We start from the raw sequence: 9,492 nt of genomic DNA, 5'->3' as shown, positions 1-9,492 counted from the left end.
TTTTTTATTTCGAGAATATATTCCTTCTTATTGTTTTTTTTTTGTCTATGGTTTTATTTGAAAAAAAATTTAACGATTTTATTTAGTTTTTTTAATAGTTGTTTGCAGTTAGTTTCTATTATAACAACAAAAATCATCTGGAAATTAAAATATATATATGATGAAATTAATATATATATATATATATATATATATATATATAAATATAATGAAATTTCATAAAAATTTGAATTATTATCTAGTTGGTAATTCCACACCACCTCCATTTTGGAGGTCGCGGGTTCAATCCTCAATTGTAGCAAAGCTACCCTTAAAAAAAAATAATCACCATCTTCAAATAAAATATTTTTAAAATTTTCAACGAAAACATTATTTTTAATTCTTAAGAACCATCATGAACATTCAAACACGAAAAACAACAGATGCGATCGACATGATATTTTTAGAATAGATGCGACGTATTTTTTGAATAGTTTCCCAAAAACTATTCTCGGTAACGTTTGCTCCTTTGTTTTTATTTTAACTTCAAATCGCGTGTGGTTCAAATTTTGGGTCAAATATCATTTTATTATTTGCGTTCTCTCATTATCGATTTCATACAATCATTCTCTCATAAACTCTCAATATCTCTATGCTCTATTTGTTAGGATGAAATACATCAAAGTCTGAAAAATCAACTTGATCCAAAATTCCTTCGGAAACAAGCCTTTCAATTCTATTTCTAGAAATGTGACCTAATCGCTTGTGCCATAAAGAACTTGAATTCTCATTGCTTAATTTGCGCTTAGTACCACGTGATTCCACATTCAAGGTTTCGTTATAAGAAGCAATAGTTTCAAGCATATAAAGATTGTCATAAATAAAAAGTGAACCGGTCCCAACAACTTTAGAATTAATAGATAAACTGAACACAATGTCTTGAAATGAACAACAATATCCTAATTTGTCCAAATAAAAAACAGAAATCAAATTCCGTCTAAACGACGGTACAACAAAAGTATCTATTAAATCCAAATAATAACCGGTACTTAATAACAATCTAAAATGCCCAATTGTCATCTTCATCCTTATGTTTGGCAGCGAATCACTTAATTCTTGTTCTGGAAAATAGAATAAAATCAAGGAAGAGGACAAACAAGTACCTTGAATTCTCCACTCACAACCCCAAGATAATTTTTTTTTCTTTCTATAATAGCTAAAATTCAAACGTTGATGAGCTTCCTTTTTATACGTTTTTGTTGAAAAAATTGGGCCGGGGCGGGCCACTTATTGTTAAAAAAAAAAATTAGTAGGAAAAATTACGGAAGTAGTGTATATTGAGTGTAACATTTTTAAATAGTAAATATTTTACAATTTTTTTAAAAAGTGTTTTTTAAATTATGGAAGTTAATTTGAGAATATGTTTAAATGTTAAATAGAAACTAAAACCTTAAAAAAAAATTAAATGTAAACATCAAGAAAGATATTTGTCCACAATATAAAAGATATTTTTGAAATAAAAGCTGGTTATTTCTCCAATTAATTTCAAAAATACATTTTCACATATAGTTTCCGAAACAAGTATATGCGATATTTATTAATCGCAACAAAGCCAAAAAAAAGAAAAAAAAAAAAGAGCCATGGCAGAGAGAGGGAAGGAAAACTCTGAAAGTAGACGGAATCATAAGAGATAAGAAACCTACCAAACTCCTCATCACCAGAACACAGAGAGAAATGTACCAGAAATGCAAATGAAAGAATCTCCTTCCATACACACAATCTGGTCAATTTCTGGCTTTGGATTTGACATTCAGTCTTTTTTTGTTGTTTTAGCAAATGACAGCAGTAATCTACATACGCAATCAAATTAAAGCAGACACAATGTAGTTCAGAATGAAATACAGTAATCCCAAACACATAGCGTCTAGAGCTAATCACATGGAGGTTTCATAGGGGTTACGAAAAAGCATCATAGTGATAGGACGAAGATCAGGTGAAATTAGGGAGGCTCGGATAATACAGCTCGGGCCTGAACATCCGTATTGTTTCTTCAGTTATGGCTTTACCAGCCAAAACTAATATTGTTTCGTAGAACCGCTCCACGGGGCCTTGGCTGAGCTCCGACTCCGACGCCGGTCATGGATTCCTCCGCCGTCGCAACCCTATTCTCTCCACAAAAGCCCGAGCTTCGCTTCCTCAAAATCTCCACCATCGCTGTCCCAGAAATGGGGATTGGGTCGGTCACTCGCTCGCTTCGATTCCAAACTGTGTCTCTTTTGTTTCAGTCGAGTTTGAGAATGAATGATTTTGTTCGTGTGTGTGATTTGAACAGTGCAGAAGAGGACGATGTTTATACAAACGCAAACGACACCGAATCCATCGTCGTTGATGTTCTATCCTGGGAAACCAGTCATGGAAGTCGGAAGCGCCGATTTTCCCAACGCCCACTCCGCCATGGCCTCACCGCTCGCCAAAGCCCTCTACGGCGTTGACGGTGAAACTCGCACTCCATATGTTCGATCATTTGCCTCTTTCAAATTGAATTTCGGATGGTTATTTTGCTTTTGCTTCTATAGCTGTATAGTTCGACATCTCCACCACCTTTTCCGTCGCCGGAACCTTCGCCGCCGCGGCTTTCGCGTCGATTTTCGTGTTGTAAGCGAGAGAGTTCTGAGTTCAGTTTATTAACCATTAACGGTTAATACAGGCTACTACTAGTTAATGGTTAATGGTTAATACGGGCTATATTTTAAATTTTGATAAACCTTGGCTATTTTTTTAAATAGATGTCTAATAATGGGCTATTTAGTTAAAAAAAAAAATACTAGTAGAATTGATATTAATTAGAAAAAGATATGTATGAAACAAATATTAGGCCTAATAATTTTTTAGGAAATAGTAAGCCCAATAATTTATCCAACAATATAAAAACTTTTCAAAAAAAAAAAAGAAAAAGAAAAAAATGACAAGCCCAAAGGGAAATTGACACACATAATACCAATTTAATGTCCCTTACCAAATATAGCACAAAATGAAAAAATTGACACAAGTAGTACTTTTGGTAGGTGAGAGAAATTAATTTTTCCCCATCTACCCTCACCCCTACCCTCCCTCATTTAGTTACGTTTTTTTTTTCTGCTGAGAACATAACCCAGGAGAAGAAGAAAAGAAAACAAAAAAGGAAAGAAAAAAATCGCGCGTCTTCAAGGACACCGGCTGAGAAGAGCTCGCCGGAGAAGAAGGAGAGAGAGACGGCGACGGAGAAGGTAATCTCGATTTTTAATTTCTCTTCCTCTATGGTTCGGATTTGAGGAAAAATGAAATTAGGGTTTTGAATTGGGATTTTCTGATTTCGTGGGTATGAGTTTGAGAGTTTGATTTCGATGATGACATAAATAAGTTTTTGATTTATGTTCGTGTTTGATGCCTTGTTTATTGGTTGGGCTCGGATTCTATTTGGTTCTGATATTGTTTCTTTTGGCCGAGTGTAATTTCGGCATTTTGACGTTGTTGATGTTCTGGTTGTTTATCATGGTTAAGGAAATTCCTTTGGAAGATGTCTGAGAATCACGTGATAGGTTTGAGTCTGGAAATTGATTTGGACGAGTTTGAGTTTGATTTTTGGGTCTTGGTCGTGTGATGATAGATTTAATTGTGATGTTGAATTGTTGATGATTCGAGACTGTTGGTGTTGTGTATTGGCTGAAATTGTTAAGCGTTTATTGTGCTTTGGACTGAAATGATGTGAAGCTGTTTTTTGTGTGTGTGTGCGTGTGTGTGTGTTTTTTTTAATTCACTGTCATAACATCTTGCATTGTATCATAAAATATAATATAACTAAGATAGTGATGTTTGCAGAGTGGGAGGTTTGGGAAGCTGAACAAAAGAATGACTTTCCCAGAGAGTTTGGATCTTAGTGCTTATACGAACGAGGGAGGAGAGAGTTGGGACGATGATGATGTGTACAAGCTCTATGCAGTTGTTGTCCACGTGGACATGCTTAATGCATCGTTCTTCGGCCACTATATCTGCTATGTAAAGGACTTCTCCGGAAACTGGTATAGACTTGACGATTGCAAGGTAACCACCACAAACTGTCATCTCATCCCTCTGCCAGATCTTATGATTGGCCTTTGACAAAATCTTTTTTTTTATGAATATATACTCTTGTGTGTGTGTTTTAGGTCGCCAAAGTTGAATTGGAAGAGGTGCTTTCTCAGGGAGCATATATGCTTTTCTACAGCCGGTATGTTCATATTAGTCAATTTCTTCTACCTTTTTAAGGTTATGATAGAGAATCAAATGATAAAATTAATGAAAAAATGATATAATTTAACCATTTTGAAGACGTCCCTTTCCACTTCAAAGATCTGTGGGACAATATTTTGAGGAGCATTGGGTTTTGTCCGCGTGCGATCTAGTTTGTATTTTGCTTCGTTCTAGATGAAGCTTCCCCTCTTTTTATAAACTTTTTCGATTTCTTTTGAGAAAAAGGTATTCAGCAATGTAGTTAAATTTTGACACTCTATATCAGGGTATCTACTCTACAAATTTTGTCACGAAGTGAATCCAGTTTGTGACACTTCCAGGTTTTTCCAGGGTGTCACGAACTGGATTCACTACGTTTTTCCAGGGTGTCACGAACTGGATTCACTTCGTGACACTAGTGTCACGAACTGGATTCACTTCGTGACACTAGTGTCACGAACTGGATTCACTTCGTGACACTAGTGTCACGAACTGAATCTGGATTCACTTCGTGACACTAGTGTCACGAACTGGATGTTTTTCCATGTTAATAACCGTCTTTTAATACTCATTTCTAATACTGAGTGAACGTATACAGGTATGGCGGAAATATGTTTATATGCTAAGCATAGCGGGAAGTGGGTAAAATCGGGCGTATATCAAGAGGGTGGTACTCTTACGCTTTTACTTCCTACCAAATTGAATTACCAAAGTTTGATGCAAATATTGTATGCTCGGTTGAACGTGACCCCTGCAACGCATTCAATCAACGTCAAACATGAAGCTGACGGGCTCGTACCGCCAACCATAGACGACGACGAAAGTTTGCGATGTTATTTGTACTTGAGGAAGAACGAACCGAACCGGACGAAGTTGAATCTTGTACTTGAGATTAGTCCGGAGGCATTTCAGGATAAAAAAGCGGATGACGCTTCTTCTCCACGGGTTGGATCCACTCCAACAGCAAACACAAGCGAGAGTGGATTTGGTTGCAATCGAAGCAGGATCATTCCAAACATGCCGAGTCCTATATCCGAGGCACGTGAATGGGACGTACCAAGTCCGGAGGCTTTCGACAATGATACTGTTGGGTTGGATGACATGAATACTGTTAGCCAGGCAACACCCCAACCCAGAAGGTCTCCACCACCAGTTATTTTGTCGATAGAGGCTCCACCACAGACTCAACACCAGGAAGAGCCTCCTCTTCCACCACAGCCGCCAACTCGATCACAAAGAAAAGAGAATGTATCGAGCCAAGAGAATGGGGGGTGTTCGGTTACGGCTCCCGAATCAAATACATGTGTCGAGAGTAACGATATTGAGGTGTTGGACATTTTATCTCCGGTAAGTGTTAAAAAAAAAGGATTATATGCAAACAAAGCGGCGTTGTTGAAGCATTTGCGGATGGATGCAATCAATAATCATTATCGGTTCAAAACGAAGAACTCATCTCCGCTCAAACTTCATGTCATTTGTGCGGGTAAAAATTGTGATTGGGCGGTCCGGGGAGTGAAGCTAAAGAACACGGATTGTTTTGAAATTAGAAGGTAAAATTTCACGACCTAAAAACTGATTTTATTTGAAATTTCATTTCTCTTCATAGATGAATCAGTCCGTGACAGATCTATCACGACGTGAATCCACTCCTGACACGAGTGGATGTACTTCGTGACAGATATGTCAGGAAATGTATGCCCTTTTAATTTTAAATTGTTTTTGATCGTGTGTATGTGTTTATGGTTCAAGATATGATCCAAAACACACTTGTTCTGTGGAGGAAAGACAAAAAGGGCAACCGCAAGCTACAGCAGAGTTGGTTGGAGAGAGGGTGAAACACAAATTTATTGATCCAACTGTACATAGTTGTACCCCAAAGGAGATTCAGAGTTACATGCGAACAGAGGTTGGAGTCAATATTTCATACAGAAAAGCATGGAGGGCAAAAGAATGTGCAATACAATCCTTGTATGGGACTGATGATGAGTCATATGCCTCTCTTGCAAAATACAAGTACATGTTAGAGCAAAAGAATCCAGGTTCTCTCATCGACCTAAAAACTGACCGTCATAAATATTTCATGTACTTTTTCGTTTCTTTGGCTCCGTTCAGAGAGGGATGGAAGTATTGTCGGCCTGTTGTAATTGTTGATGCAACCTTCTTGACAAACTATCACAAGGGCAGCATGTTTACGGCTTTCGCGATGGACGCAAATGAGCAAATATTCCCGCTTGCCTATGGTATTGGTGAGTCCGAAACTTCCAAGTCCTGGTTTTATTTCTTCAACAAACTTAAGGAAGCATTGGGGGAGAGGGATAACATGGTCATCGTATCCGACCGAAACACCGGAATCATTAACGCCACGAAGAAAGTTTTTCCAAGAGCAGAACATGGTTTTTGCGCATACCACGTGAAGAATAACGTCAAGGCAAAATTCAAAAAACTTGGCAAGGAATTCAATTGGAAGTTCTACGGTGCAGCAAAAGCGTATACTATATTTGAATATCAAAATTTTATGCGCATGTTGGACAAGGAAGACCCGTTGATACGTCCGTACCTTGTCAACGAAGTAGGAAATGAGAAGTGGGCACGTTGTTTTTTCAAGACATCAAGGTATACGATCGTAACTTCAAACAACGCAGAGTCTTTGAATGCGTTAACTGTTAAAGCAAGATCATTTCCAATAGTGAAGTGCCTTGTTTGGTTGAGGGAGAGAATGCAAGTTTGGTTCTACCAACGACGAGAAAAGGCGGCATCAACTTAAAGTGTGTTGTCAATGGAATATCATACCGAAATGTTAAAAAAAACTTGTTGTCTCGGCCCAAATGCAGGTTATAGTGTGTTTTTAATTTTTAAATTCTGTCACGAAATGACCCGAGTCCGTGACACTTATGTCACGGAGTGACTTCAGTCCGTGACACATGTGTCACAGAGTGAATCCACTTCGTGACACAAGTGTCACGGACTCAGGTCATTTCGTGACACATGTGTCACGGACTGAGTGGTTATGTTTAAACTTTTTTTTGCTTATGTTTTAGGTCCGGCCTTCTGCAGTATACGAATTTGAGGTTTTAGACACAGAAGGAACACCATGGGCAGTGAACTTGATTGATAAGACGTGCTCGTGTCGAGAATTTCAAACTGATCTATTTGTATGTGTCCATGCCATTGCGGCTTGTCGCTTACGCAACCTACCAGTTGAGAGCTATTGTGCAGAGTACTACACGACCGAGTATTGGAAATTGGCGTATGCAGGGATTATTCATCCTCAAGGAAGTGAATCGTCATGGACTTTTCCCGACGAAATCGAGCAGATCAAAGTAAATCCGCCTAACTTCTTAGGTCGTCCGGCGGGTAGACCTAAGAAGAGAAGGATTCCCTCTCTTGGAGAATCTGATGCCCCGCTTCGTAAATGTTCCCGTTGTGGAGGTGTAGGTCACAATAGAGCTACGTGTCGCAACCCAATTCCACCGGAAATGAGGGCTCCGGGGATGGGACATTGGTTTGGTTTGTAATTCGACACGTTTTATCATTGAATATCTAGAACTTCCTTGGTGTTTTGCTATGTATTACATTTTGAATGTTTTGAACTTTATTGGTATTGAGTGTATTGTTAAGAATGGTTTATGAAACAATGTTATTGTTAAGACGTGAACACAGTCCGTGACACATGTGTCACGAAGTGATCTCATTCCGTGACACATCTGTCACGAAATGAGGTCAGTTTGTGATACATAAATTGATTTCGAAACAATACACACTTTTAAACTAAGAAATTGAAGTTCTAAGAATACATATATAAAGTTATAAACAATACATACACTTTTAAACTAAGAAATTGAAGTTCTAAGAATACATATATAAAGTTATAAACAATACATACACTTTTAAACTAAGAAATTGAAGTTCTAAGAATACATATATAAAGTTATAAACAATACATACACTTCTAAACTAAGAAATTGAAGTTATAAGAATACATATATAAAGTTATAAACACATGCGTACAATCATAAACACATAATTTCAAGTTGCCTCAACATTGACATTTCCACGCGTGTGTAGTTTTAGCGCTCCGTGTCGGTATAATTCGGTGGTCATTTTCTGTCGATACATGATCATGTCCTCCTGTTTCAAATCAGACAATAGAAGGTCGTGCGCCAAAAACTCGGCAGTCTTGATCATAAACATGCCACAATCATTTCTGAGGGAACAAAAAACGCATGCTGTAATTGATATGTGTCATTAAGAATGTAAAATTAAGAATTAAAATATTTACCCATTGTCTTGTTGTGGCATTTGATCGTAGTGGACGACCTTGAATATGTCTTCATTGGAGAGTAGAACGCCGGCGACATGCAGAACATATGGCAAAATGGTGGCCAAGTTTCCCGCTTCAGTGTTAACGAGCGTTTGGTGTCCACCGGTGGAACTCATGGAGTCGTACACCGTTATACACCTTGAACGCACGTTGACAACAAGAAGATACCAGTGTCCTCCATCTATTACAGGGATGAAGACATCATCGACCCCGTCCCATGGGTCCACCAGTTGCTCCGCTCCAGACTCTCCGGTAATGTGGTCGACGACACATTTTTTCAGTTTATTCTTTAAGAATACACCCGGATCTTGACTAGCATTGAACTGAGTGTAACTATCTCGGAGATACTTAAAGAAGACCGTGGACATGATGGTGAAGGAGTGACGTAACAAACCCGCCTTTTTCTTCTTCCGGAGGTAGTACATCGCGACGTCCACATGCTGCACGACAAAAGATAAACATAAGCACTAAATACCTCAGTCCGTGACACAAGTGTCACGGAGTGACTTTAGTTCGTGACAGATGTGTCACAGAGTGGATTCACTTCGTGACAGATGTGTCACGGAGTGAATTGACTCCGTGACAGATGTGTCACGGACTGAGTACACTTCGTGACAGATGTGTCACGGAGTGAATTGACTCCGTGACAGATGTGTCACAGAGTCAATTCACTCCGTGACACATCTGTCACGGAGTCAATTCACTCCGTGACACATCTGTCATGAAGTGTACTCACTCCGTGACACATCTGTCACGGAGTCAATTCACTCCGTGACACATCTGTCATGGAGTGAATTGACTCTGTGACACATCTGTCACGAAGTGAGCTGCAAAACAAGACATATTTTAAAAATTACTGACACACATTAATACCTGATCAGACAACCAACCGTCCTCGTGCCACATGTTGTAGAAGAAGGTCTTCTGGTTGATAGCCATCTGTC

The sequence above is a fragment of the Urtica dioica genome, chromosome 5 (genome assembly GCF_054948205.1).
Source record: "Urtica dioica subsp. dioica isolate 48M chromosome 5, U.dioica_male_clone48M_v1_H2, whole genome shotgun sequence".
In the NCBI taxonomy this organism is placed as follows: Eukaryota; Viridiplantae; Streptophyta; class Magnoliopsida; order Rosales; family Urticaceae; genus Urtica; species Urtica dioica.
The sequence above is the reverse complement of the archived record's forward strand: the minus strand, read 5'-3'. Positions refer to the sequence as shown.